Genomic DNA, 12,061 nt, shown 5'->3' with positions numbered 1-12,061 from the left:
TAATTATGCTAATTAGGCTGGGTCTCATTAAATATGCAAGTTTTTGCATATATTTCCGGTACATGAATCTTAAACTGTGATAAAGCCAGGACCAAAATTCTTTTTTTATTTTGTTTATATATCAAATGACAAAAAATCCTCAGATGGATTTTAGGATATCTGCTTTTATGACCTGGGAAATCAAAATATACTATCCATGGCCTTAAAAACCCTATTTTCGCCATGATTTCCAGGTAAAATGACCCATAAATCTGGCCAGGAACAATTTATAAATAAATCCGTCTGTAGATGTCTTCATAACAATGCTATGTGTGAAACTGGGGAGTGTGGTGTACCTAGGTTCTACCTAGACTGAGAAATGTGTACCTAAAAATGAAAAAACCCCTCATTTTGAGAAAAACGCATTTAAAGACAACATGTGACGCACTGAGCGAATCACGTTAGCAGGAAAGCGCCGTCAGCCAATGAATCCCTTCAGAAAGTCAGGATTGGTTGCTGAAAAGAAAGGAAATGCCCATATTTGGATTACACAGTCTTCTTATCGAGGCTCAGAGCTTTAAAATCATAGCAGACATGACAGATGTCGTGTAAAAAGACGAAACGCTGAACGCGGTTCAAGGGAGAATTCTTGGTTAATTTAGGAGAAAATGGATGCCGCGGCTGAACTAAATGCAGTGAAACAGACACATAAATGTGTAATTTTGACGTTTTCTTTATGGTAGTATGAAAGATAACAAGTTAATGAGGCAAACTAGCCCAAAATCTCAAATTTGACCAGGGCATGAAAAAAAATCGATATTTCACCTGCCGTGTCTCGCCTTAATATCAGTTGATTGTTAGCACATCCAGGCATAATAATACTTACCACAGTAAACAATGACTTAAGTCATCATTTCAGGAGTCTAAATAAAAATATATGCATGATACTGATCTTATTTCCATCTGAGCATTTGTCCCAAAATGTGCTTGTAATAGAGACATTTTAATGAGGACATTGGGCCTCATTCCCGTTCATTTTCTTAAATTCTTCTGAAATGTAACTTACGCGACTTGCGAAATGCGTTCATAAGCAGCCGAAGTCTTCTCAGCTGTGTTCCTCCGGATTAGTTTCTTAAATTGATGAGCGTTCTCGTGAAAGTGGATTTCTATACAAACACGCCCCGCCAGCTCCTTATTAGGGCACGCAATCGTAGAAACGTGTGCTGTCGGAATCTCCCGAATCCACACGAAAGCACCTCGTAAGGCAAGTCATGTCTAAGCGGAAATCTGGCAAAAAAACGCAGATTTAACTTAACCGGTGCAGACATGGAGGTACTGCAGGATATATATGTGTCCATTCTATTAACTATGGATATTTAAATGCGATTGGGTTAAGTGTTTATTTATTTATTCACTTACATTTGCAGTGTTCCTGTACATTAACATTCACATTCAGTCATTTAGCAGACGCCTTTGTCCAAAGTTTATTATTTTAAAATAATATTTTTTATAATTATTTTAATCCGAGGATGTCTGTAGAGTTCACGTGAACGCAATCACTAACGGGTTCTCACAAATTCAACCGCTAACCCTTTTAACACGGACAGTTTTTTCAAATGTCATTCCTCAATGTGATTCCTCAAATAACCACATGATGGCTGACGGAATTGAGGAATCGCATTTTAGAAGATTCCGGCAGAATTACGACTGCTATTTCGCGTTCTGAAAGTCTTCTGAAGTTCAGAAGAAATCCCAGATGAGAAAACCGAAGTGGAGTTCAGAATAAAGTCCTTCTTAAAGTCTACTCAACTGCAGTTGAGAATGAGCCCCATTGTTATTGTATTTGAATCTGCTTGCTAAGGCCTACAGGATGCATACTCTCTTGCTGAGGAAAACCACCTGTTTTTGTACTGATAGTCATGCACACTGCTCTTCTCTCAAGGACATGTTCTGAGATCACTTCTGTAACTTCTGAAGAGATGGACGGGAATACCGCCCTTTGTCTGTAATGAAATCAGTTTTTTTTTTTCTACTCGCATAAGGCTGGCTGCGCCCAGCTCATCTTTGGAGTTTTTCATGATATTAGTTTGTGACACATCTCCCTCTTTTACAAAAGATAAAGCGCTGAAATTCTGATTGCTGGTCTCTGTCTCATTAATATTAACGTCTTGCTATTAATGTATCTATCAGCTTGTTATGAGTTTCATAAACTGAGACAACTTCTGCAGTTCGTTCAGTAAGCTCTTAACATAGAAAGGGAGGATCCTCAAGTCTATGTGTTTCTGAAACTTTACATGAACATGTGAAACATTGTAAGAAAACTACTGTCTGTCTCCAACGATGGGGATATTTGATCAAGAAATGAAGATGTACAAATGATCCAACATAACTCATTATTAGAGAAAACTGAAGAATCAATGTCTTACCTGAGTGTCTCCAGTGCACAGTTTGGGTTCTCCAGTCCACAACAGAGTTCTTGGACCCCAATATCTCCAATACTGTTGTCACTGAGATCCACATTTTTCAGTTTTGAAGATGCTTTGCTGAGGATACATGCCAGTGCTGTACAGCTCCTTTCAGTGAGCCCACAGCTCTTGAGCCTTAAGGGGAAAACAGCCACCAGTGACTATAAGCTCAATGAAAAGGACACTGCTGCTGTCTGTATATTAGTGTTGTGCTTCTAAACCAATTCAAAAAATCTGACTATATGTTTTTTCAGGTATATGAAGTTGGGTTTCCATCTAAATGTCATCATCTAGGGAACCAGATTTTCCATGAAACAGTTTGTGACATTTCATGATACTCTCAACATTTTATTTCCATCTGAGCATTTGTTCTAGTACTGTATGTACCTTATACTTGTTTTGTAAACTGAGACAACTTCCGTAGCTCGTTCAGTGATCTTTTATTATTGAAAATATAGATATTTAAGTCTATTTGTGAAAATAGAAAATACTCTGTCTCAAAATGGGGATTCTTTTCATGTATAGTTTTCAAAGTTTATTTTATCAATAAAATTTAAATGTAAAACTTATCCCAAATAACTAATTTCTAAGGTATACTGAATAATCAAAATGTCTTACCAGAGTGTCTCCAGTGTACAGTTTGGGTTCTCCAGTGCGCTACAGAGTTCTTGGACCCCAATATCTCCAATACTGTTGTCACTGAGATCCACATTTTTCAGTTTTGAAGATGCTTTGCTGAGGATACATGCCAGTGCTGTACAGCTCCTTTCAGTGAGTCCACAGCTATTGAGCCTTAAGGGGAAAACAGCCAACAGTGACTATAAGCTCAATGAAAAGGACACTGCTGCTGTCTCTATAAGTGTTGTGCTTCTAAACCTTCTAAATGTTTCTCTACATATCAGAATTAAAAATGGACAACCGGGAGTTGTGAAAAGCTGTGAGCAACTTTCACAGGAAAACGTGATACAAGTGCAACAAATGCTGATTTAATTCAAACCTAGTAATATTATACACTATGCCAATAGTGAGATGATCTACCCCTCTATTCTATCACATTTTTATTTGCATTAGAATACTGTTTAAAAATTTCAAGTGTTTCTAGTCAGGGTTTATTTTTCAAATGGTCAAATTGTGTATTAAAATGTTGGATGGAAACACAGCTAGAGTCATTAACCCCTCCCATCTTGAGAATACAGACTGCCATCATACTTACTGAGCCTTCTGTGATTCCTCCACTACTGGCTGAAGCCTGAGGAAAGATTCTTCAGATCTGATGTACTTCTTCAAGTCAAACTCATCCAGCTTCTGTTCTGATGTGAGCAGCACAAACACTAGAGCTGACCACTGGGCAGGTGAGAGTTTAGCTCCAGAAAGTGTCCCAGCACTTAGCAAGCTCTGGACCTCCTCCACTAAGGAGTGATCATTGAGTTCATTCAGACAGTGGAAGAGGTTGATGACCCTTTCTGATGAAGGAACCTCCCTGATCTTTGCCTTGATGAAACTGATTGTTTCTTTATTGCCCCTCTGATTGAGTCTTCTCTGTAGTAGGCCATGCAGGAGAGTCTGGTTAGACTCCAGAGAGAGGCCAAGAAGGAATCGGAGGAATAGGTCAAAGCGTCCATCTTCATGCTCCAAAGCTTTGTCCACTGCACTCTTCTGTAAGATGATCATGGATTCCTCCATTGAAGGAGAAAAATTCAATATCCTTTTCCAAAGCTTATTGGACTTTTCAGGAGCTTGGTGTCTGGATATTATGTCTTTCCCTTCAACTGCCATCATCAAAAACACATACAAAGCTGCAAGATACTCCTGGACACTTAAATGCACAAAGCAGCACACCTTTCCTTGATAAAGCCCTGTTTCTTCTCGAAAGATCTGTGAGCAGATGCCAGAGCATACTGCTGCCTCTCTGACATCAATGCCATACTCTTTAAGGTCTTCATCATAAAAAATCAAATGACCCTTCTCTAACTGTTCATAAGCCAACTTCCCAAGACCAAGGATAACGTCCTGGTTCCACTGTGGATCAAGGTTGTGCACATTTTCAAACTTGCTGCTCCTCTGTTTGGTCTGGAAAATGAGGAAATAGGTATACATCTCTGTCAGAGTCTTTGGAATCTGTCCACCTCCTGATGAGCCAAGAATTACCCCAAGAACAGTAGCAGCAATCCAGCAGAACACTGGTATTTGGCACATAATGTGGAGGCTTCTTGATAATTTGATGTGAGAGATGACATTGCTGGCAAGATTCTGATCAATGATCTTCTTCCTAAAGTACTCCTCCTTCTGTGGGTCATTGAACCCTTGTACCTCTGTGACCCGGTCAACACACTCAGGTGGGATTTGATTGGCTGCTGCTGGTCGAGAGGTAATCCAAAGCAAAGCAGAGGGGAGCAGATTACCCTTGATGACATTTGTCAGGAGTATATCCAATGAGGTGACCTTTGTCACATCAGTCAAACTTTCATTTTTCTGAAAGTCTAGCTGGAGTCAACATTCATCCAAACCATCACAGATGAACAACACTTTGCACTTCCCTTGGCTGGGAAAATTTGACTGCTTTATTTCTGTGAAAAAGTGGTGGAGGAGATCCATCAAAGAGAGCTGTTTTTCTCTCATGAGGTTGAGCTCCCTAAAAAGCAGTGGAAATATGAAGTGGATATCTTGGTTTTCTTTTCCTTCTGCCCAGTCCAGGATGAACTTCTGAACTGAGACGGTTTTACCGATGCCAGAAACTCCTTTTGTGACAACTCTTCTGATTGGTTTGTCTTGGCCAGGTAAGGGTTTAAAGATGTCACTGCATTTGATTGATGTCTCCTGTCCAGCTGGTCTCTTGGATTTTAACTCAATCTGTCTGACTTCATGCTCTTCATTTACTTTTCCGCTTCCTCCTTCTGTGATGTAGACTTCAGTGTAGATCTTTTCTAGAAGAGCAGAGCTTCCTTGCTTGGTTATTCCTTCAGACACACTCTGGTATTTGTTCTTGAGATTTCCTTTTAGCTCAGTCTGACAAACTACATCCAGCTCATCTATTTAAAACAAAATAATGTTTTGTAGGCCACTGACACCAAAAATGAATAATTACTTTGTTGCTAATGCAACTCATGGAAATAATTACAAATGCAAGAGAAGGAAGAATTCTTACTTTGTTGCAGTTTGTCAGCGAGATCTTTAAGCTTCATATTCCTAAGGAAGTGCAGTGCCATCTTCAGAGCCGCTTCTCTGGCTTCTATCTCATCCTCCTCTTTACTCTCAAAGTTCTCTTGGTAATCTGGACTCAGCATCCTCTTGAATGTTTTCAGCTCATTCTTCACAAAGGTGATGATCTTCTCCTCTAACACCTAAAGCACAAATATCTGGTAACGGTATGCAGTGCAATGCATTACAGAGCATTAAAGAGCACTGATACACTAATTACATTTGCCTTAACCTTTTGATAGAGATTATTTCCAAACACGGTTAATGATTTAAGAATATAATAATCAAGTGCCTTGTATTAATATATTCCTTGTATGAATCATGTGCTTATGAAAGCAGGAGCATGGCTTTTCTCTGTTTGTGTGTAACTAGAATATTAGGTGCCACTAAGTCTGCATATGAACAAGAGCATGTTCAGACCAGAGGAGATAAGAAAGGAACTGTGCTTCTTCAGACCTTATGCAAAACTGCCATCCTTGCAAGACGGGGAGCCTCGGGCGTGAGAAATCCACCACATGGTTACCCCTGCTGAAAACCAAACTTCTGACTATATAAACCTTGTGCAAAGGGTTTATCATTGTCTTCACTTTCAGCCTTGTGCTGGGAGGGGAGCCCGATTGCAATTGTCTTTGTTTGTCTGTCTAATAAATATACTTTCATGCAGCTCTGGAGTCCTGAGGTAACTAGGGTGATTTTTCACCTATTATCTTGTATATGTACTCCAGAGGAGGCTCTTCAATTGAGGAAACAGAGGAAGAACCTCCCCAAACTTTTTGAGAATGTATTTTTAAAATTTAACTGACTAAACTCTTTTAAAAATGCAGTTTGATATCAGTATTTAATACTATTCATATTATAATTTGTTTCCCTGAGTTAAAATAACATTAGTACCCCCTATCGTAACAAGAAATGACTGCACGGAGGACGTCCTCCCTTTGGCTCCCATTGAGATCAATGGAATCTGTCTCTGATACTGGTGGCTCGTGGGGCTCATTCACTTACATTGCCCATGGGAGGAAAGACCTCCCTAGCGTCTGAGTCTGCGCCAATATCGCTTAACCAATAAACAGTTTCCCTCTTCAACCATTCTGCAGAAGGATATCAATAACAGTCACCCTTAAAGATTGTTGTAGAAAGATTGCAAATAAAGAGGATGTGCAATGAAGAACGAAGATGTTGTTCATGTTTTATTAAACAGACCGTTTCATTCATTGAGCTACAGAGAGAAGGTTCGTATCAAAACAACAGGGAAACCTGTTCCCAAAAATCCAATAGACTAAACCCAATGGTTAAACCGCTGCCGTTAATGCTAACTGGTATGCGAAATACTTATAGCTCACTGGTACCATACAAAAACAATCGGCTGTACTGTTTTGTTTAAATCATTCATACGCCTATTGTTAGTCTGGCTATTCACGTTCACCTGACATTGGAAATTGTTAATTAATGTTTCAGAACACGATGTGTTTCGTATTTATTCTAATTAGCCTACTTGTCACTTGGGCATTGGCCTCATACTAGGCTACTTTGAGTGATAGCTGTAATAATCTGGCATAATCTGAGCAGCAATTATAGGACGTTTTTGCAATTTTAGAGAACAAAGGTAATTTACTCAGGGTTTGTAATTTTTCCATAGGCCTGTTTGTTTAATATAAGCTTTAAGCATCTGCTTAGACAGAAACATAGCCTAAACATAAAAAATATATTTCTGTTTAATACTAAATTTAGTCAAAGTCAGTCCACCCCTAAGTGATCAATGAACATTGACCAACATTCTGAAATATCCATTAACATCCACATTTGCCATAAACAATGTTAGGCTAACAGCCCATGTTAATAGTTCTGAAAGAATGTTCTCTTACTTGTTGCCTTTGTTACTTGTTGTTTAATATTGCGGAAAGGATGTTAGTGAATGATTCAGAGCATGATGCATTTTAAATTAAATAACTTTTGTTCTTGTGTCTTAATTTTTCTTAAAACAATTGCAGCTGAAAAGTCAAATAATAACCAATAGCTTTAGTAATTGAGTGAGAAAATAGGCCAAATGGTTGCCCCAAAATTTTGAATTTAGTTTTTCAAATCAAGAGTAGTTCTGATTTGATTAATTGGCTTTGCATCATTTCCTTCTGGCCTTGTCTAGTCAAAAGACATGCTGCCCACCAGTTTTTTTTTAAGTACAATGGTGCCACACTGGTGGCTTTGTATCAATTGTATCCCTGCCTGCTATTTTGTACTGTAGTCCACAAAAACACCCTGAAACAACTTGTATCTCACATACTTAAGCCACCAACCGAATAAGCAGGCCAAAGGCAACCAGGCGCACAGTCCTTCCACCCTCAGGTTAAAAACCAACAGCCGCCACTGATGTACTCGTAGTACTAAGTATAGTAATGTTCTATTACTTAATGATTCTCAGTATGACATATTCTATTACAATGCATTCATGAGCGTCATTACAAAGTCCACTGTGAAAAAGTGAGACAGCAAATAATAGCAAAATTCCTGGTAGCTAACCCTCCACACATATTATTATGGTATACGTGTAGATATGATTATCATCATGGCTTGTATTGGATATTGTTTGTGGTGTACATCTGTACACTGTAAAACATGCCGTTTTAAAGGGTTGAGATGCAAACTACAGTTGCATCTAAAGTACATCATGTCAGCTGGACCCTGGGACAGAGTAATGTGTTTAAAAACTACTGCATGACCAGTGCAGAACATTTAGACAGACAGTGGAGCCTTATGTCACCAATGACTATATGTTAACGATGTTGCAGAACATTAAACATTAACAAAGGAAGGGAACTGGGGACTGAGCCCTTCTTACATGAGACATACGGTGGAGCCTATGGCTATATTTAATAAATAACTGCTCAATGAATTTTCCCATATAGGATAATTAATACATTTTTATGAACACTTGTCAATCCAAAATATTAAATATTAACCCAGAGTAGCCCACTTTATCACTTATTGTCACAACCTTAGCTGCACGCTCCTCTGTTTCTGTTCCTGCTCTTGCTCCATATGCTACTCCAGCCCGTTCATCCTCTCCTGTGTTTAGTATTTCCCTCACTACTTAGATTTTCCTCAATGTTTGGTTTCCTCGATGTTTCCTTTCCACGATGTTTGGTTCACCTGTAGGCAATGTACTAATTAAGTTTAGTTCTCCCCTCTAGCCATTGTGTTAATTAGTTTAGTTCTCACCTGTAGGCAATGTACTAATTAAGTTTAGTTCTCCCCTCTAGCCATTGTGTTAATTAGTTTAGTTCTCACCTGTAGCCAATGTATTAATTAAGCTCCTATGTAAGCCTTAGACTTTTCCTTTGTCTTTGTGTGTAATTGTTTTGTGATCAGTAAGATGTGCTGTGTTCTCTAGTCCTGTGGCCTTTGCCTTGTTTGCCCATCGTGGCACTTTGATTTATTTCAGTAAAACACGCCTTGAGCGTTTGCATCCTTTCCCTGTTTCAAGTGTCCATTTTGTAACACTTATATGTATTTGTTGTACATGAACTGTATCCTCTTTCCCTGGTAAAGTACTGATCCTACTCTAAAGGGCTGGGTGCAAATGCCAATGTGTACTGCTTCTCTGACATCACTGCCAGTCAGGTCTTCTTCATGACATCATCAGACTGCCCTTCTCTAACTGGTCATAGGCTAACCTCCCAAGAGCAAGGAGACAGCAGTGGATTCACTGGTATTGTAACCATCACTGGCTGTTCTCTTGTGTGCAGTTTTCTCCATTGCTGTGAACTAAAAACTACTTCTACTGCTGCCTGAAACTCCCTCCATAATACATTGCAAATGACAATACGACATATGTCAGTAAATAGGTGCCAAGAGATTCCCACCCCTAGTAAATATACACTTTGCCATTAAAAAGTTTAAAATAAAATGTTCGTATTCATCAATGAATATTATGAAGGCAGTGCTAAGGCTAGAAATAATTATTCATTATTGACGCGACATTTTGGTGCTTTATATAAACACTAGTGCAGTGCCCGTAGGAATTATGCATTCTGTAGTGTTAGCAGACGTAGGTGTAGCTGTTGGGGTAGTGTAATAGCAAGACATATTTGCACTCCACATAGGTACAGGTTACACTGAAGTATTATTGTGATGCATGTTTCCTTTTCATTAAGAAATGTTTTAATGTTGTATAGCCTTTTTGGAGATACACCAACAAATAAAGTTTAAGATTATGTAGTGGATGCAATTGAATATAGATGTCAAAGTTACAGATACATCGGGACACTAATACATCGGAAAACCTCTCTCATTATATCAGTTGATGCATGAACGCATGGTTACTGGTCTAGGCTAACCAGCAACGTTGAATAGAAAGCTAACTCTTATACAAATACATCAAACTACAATATACTACAATATAGTACTTAACAGGGTAATGAGAGTTGGTTACATGCCAGGCCCATACGCATCTGCTGGGGTAACATCTATGACGACTGTTCTATGACTATGATATCATTCACATCGCGCGGGTCCGCCCCTCTTTCTCTGAATTACTACACTACCCATAGTGCCTCAATACCCATAGTGCCTACGGCAAACGTTAACCCATAGTGCCTACAGCAAACGATAAAATACAAATATGTCACGAACTATGAATTCAGAAATCTTCAAAATCAAGGATGCACAGGTAAATGACATGCGTAAACTACATGCGAAATCTCATAACTAACGTAACTAACGTCAGGGAGATACGCCCTAGACAGACTGACAGACACACAGAGATTTCTGGATTTATAGATAGATGTATGTGTGTTTGGATGTATATTGCTTCAGGTTGTGCTTTATATATACATGTATGTGTGTTTAGATGTCTATTGCTATAGGTTGTGCTTTATATATACATGTATGAGTGTTTGTATGTATATTGCTATAGGTTGTGCTTTATATATACTTGCTCTGTTCTGTGAAGGGTGTGGTGCACACCCTGGGAAGATGTAACCTTTGGTAGATATATTCAGTTCATTCCTCAGAACAACCCTTTATATGAAGGGGTGGTCACAAGACTGACATACCACTGTCATAACCATAACATGACTCCTGTAGTTTTTATGAATGTTTATGACTTGTCATTAAGTGCCATTTGGTCAACAATATAATTTTTAATGGAAAGTTGACATTGTTTGGAATGTCATTGTTATGACAACTTGTATCAACCAAGACAACATAACCTGTCAAACATGCCTTAACGGGCCTTAGTATCAAATTCATATATAACTAAAACTATAACGATAGCTATACTTATTTATGGTCAATGATAAGCTATATTATATTTAGGGTCAATCTTCGCTTATTTGAATAGCAAAATGTTATTTTATTTCCGAAACAAGTACATTTGTGAGTAATTCCACACTTCTGAGTGGTAATGTGTATTAACACTTCCAACCCCAAGGGCTTTTTTTGACTCTGTTAGGTAGTTTGCCATGCCTGATATTTTTGTATATTTCATCTAACTTAAAACCATGAGGCATAAGTGGCATTTATGATTATATTCTAGAACAACTCAGCAATAAAACAATGAGACTAAAAGGAATGTAGTAAAACAAAGTTTTGAATTAAAATGAAATATAAAGACACTAAAATGAAATCTAGTTTAAGAGGTGCTCAGACTTTGTACAAAAACACATTGTAAATATTTTGGAAGTTTTCTTTTTTACTCTGAACCTTGTAAACAAAGGTGTTTGCTCCAAGGTGTGGCCCTTTCCCCCCTACAGGTTTTCTTGACACATCATGACCCAATAGTAATCACTGGATTACCATTCCCTTATCATATGAATGGTTGTCATTTGCTAATGGGCGGGTCTTAGGCTCCTGAAACCTCACTTACAGACTGAAATGTGCAATTGATTAGTTATATTCTCTTTACAAAGTGATTATTTATATTTTAGTTTCAAACTGTAACTATTTTAAAAGAAAAGGGTTTAAGGTTGCTGTAGGTGTTAGTTTCATGTCAAAAACACACAGAGATTTTTAAATCTATTAATCAAAATACAACTAAGTTCCCCACGGGGCACCTTGGGGCTAGAAGGGTTAATAATTATGAACATATACTCTATAGCAGCACTGCATTAAATGTCTGCATCAAACCTGGAAGATGTGCTTCAGATCCCCATGTTGACTCTGGGTGAACTGGTCACTGACACCATCTGGTTTACGTTCCTCCATTTTGCTTCTGGGGATGGAAAGTCAAAGTGAGGAGTATTGTCTTTTACTAGGGAGGTAACCTTTAAACATCAACAAAAGCACAGTTGACCCTGATAAAAACTAGCCAGCTTGCTAACTGCTGTACTTGTTACTGATGGCAACACTGTGTTGTAAAACAGGGTTTCCAGCCTATATCAGAAACCTAGTGAATAGATTGAGTGGCCTATGAAAACAAAACATGT

At 38.4% G+C, this 12,061-nt stretch overlaps 1 pseudogene across 1 annotated transcript; it reads right to left on the bottom strand.

The window, feature by feature from the left end:
• Positions 1-3,653: 3,653 nt before the first annotated feature.
• On the bottom strand, positions 3,654-11,840 carry LOC308376389 (NLR family CARD domain-containing protein 3-like; annotated as a pseudogene). The gene is made up of 3 exons: positions 11,763-11,840; positions 5,590-5,785; positions 3,654-5,473 (listed from the first exon to the last, which is right to left on the bottom strand). The product of its transcript is annotated as an NLR family CARD domain-containing protein 3-like (transcript).
• Between the last annotated feature and the right edge of the window lie 221 nt (positions 11,841-12,061).

The sequence above is a fragment of the Sprattus sprattus genome (genome assembly GCF_963457725.1).
Source record: "Sprattus sprattus genome assembly, chromosome: 15".
Lineage (NCBI taxonomy): Eukaryota > Metazoa > Chordata > Actinopteri > Clupeiformes > Clupeidae > Sprattus > Sprattus sprattus.
This window is presented reverse-complemented; position numbering and strand designations above follow the sequence as displayed.